Here is a 1,975-nt window from a genome sequence, read left to right on the forward strand (position 1 = left end):
CTTTTCTGGATTCTGACGAAATATAATGCTTAGCAAATCAGGAGTATTCGATAAACTTTTTGGTATATATTCCCGAACCGTTCCAGTACCTTATTCTAGTTTCAGGGAATCTTCCTCCATCTGTCTTATAACTGTCTTGGGATAGAACTGATCTTTGAATCTATTCACAAATTATGCCCAAGATAATGTTTGTAAGATCTGTTCTGGCTAAAGACTCAACTTCTCACTAGAATAGAGCATTGGACTTCCATACAGAAACAATAAACCGAAGTTTATCTGTTTCCGGACACTTAATATGTTAAACACTGATTCAATCTTCTTGATCCAGCACATGGCTTTAACTAGATCTCTTTCTCTAGAGAAAGTTGGTGGTTTGCATGTCAGAAACATTTTGACGTCTCCCTTCTTGCTGTGTGCAACCGGAACAGAGGGATTTATTTCCACTCTCTCTGTTTCAACCCTGGCAGGTATCCCCATAATAGATGTCAAGGTTTCATTTAGCTTTCCCATCTCTTATGCCAACATATCTCTAGTTATATATTATGGCTGAGGTATCCGCTCTTGATTGACATTTCCATAGTGAGATTCTCCATGATCAGGATGAGTCTCAGTCTAACTTCTTCCCTAGGCCTAGCTTCTCCCTCGGCCTCTACCCCTGTTTCTTCCTCGAGCTCCACTCCGAGATGTATTAGTTGATAGGAGATTCCTCTCTTTCTTCAGACTCAGGGTGGGCGATCCTCTCAGTTTTTCGTGTTCAGCTAAACATCTGCATATTTCAATGTTAGTAATCACATATTCACATTCCCAAATATAATGAAGTATCTAAGTCTAGATATGTACCTGTAAATTCATAATTACATAGGCCAAATGTAATTAGAATTTACCTTACACGCTGTTCTTTTAACTCATCATATTTATTTCTCATGGTGCTAGCTATGTCCGTGACCCCTAACATGCAATAAAATAGTTTAAGTCTAGGTATCATGCTTTTTTAAAAATACCTAAATCCCTTAAACTCAGGCTCTGATACCACCCTATAACAACCCACATCATATATTGCATGTAACATGTACTTCATTCACAAGAAATACATGTTTTACACCACTTAGGTCCTAAAGTACAAAAAATTATCATACAAAATACATTGTCCAAAAATTCCAAAATACATTTCTTGTACTGTTCAATATTCATCCACAAAACTAGATTCAACATGAACTGATCTTCACATTGGAAAATATCACATTTTCCCCTTCCCCTTACCATCAGCAGTTTTTGCAATGCATATTTAGAAATACAAAATGAGGGTTAGACCGAAAGTTCTAGTGAGATCCCTTTTTCCATGTAATTGCAAAGTTAAAATCATCAAAACTTTATTTAAAATCAACGTTTCATGTAAATAAATACATAATCATCTAATCCACGTTACCAATACCTTTTCGATTCCCAAAGACAATCACTTGACTTTATAAATAACATATCAAGCCAAACAGGCTAAAACCTTTTAAGTTTCACATAACACATCTCTTAAACCTTTTTAGCAGACACAAGGTTTATTCAAAGCCTCTGGCCAAGGCCAGTTATCGCTTCTGTAAGACCCCAAACTCACATTGCATATAACATATAATTCATTCAGAAAAATACACATATTATCCCACCAAGGTCCAAAGTACAAGAATCTGTATTACAAAATACACAACCCAAAAATTCCAAAATTCATGTTCTTGTACTACATAATATTTAACTTCAAAAGACATCCACAGATTGATCTTAAAATAGCTATGCATATAGGGAAACAAATCATAATTTCCCTTTTTCTTTACTATCATTATACTCTACTGTTCCTGCAATACATGTTTGAAACACAAAATGAGGGTTAGACCTGACTGTCACACCCCGCTAAAGCGGAAACACGGAATGCTAACAGACAAGCGAGTATTGGCAACAGTTTAAGAGAAACACATTTTACAAAGATTCA

The sequence above is a fragment of the Cynara cardunculus genome (assembly GCF_001531365.2).
Source record: "Cynara cardunculus var. scolymus isolate 2C chromosome LG 2, CcrdV1, whole genome shotgun sequence".
NCBI lineage: Eukaryota > Viridiplantae > Streptophyta > Magnoliopsida > Asterales > Asteraceae > Cynara > Cynara cardunculus.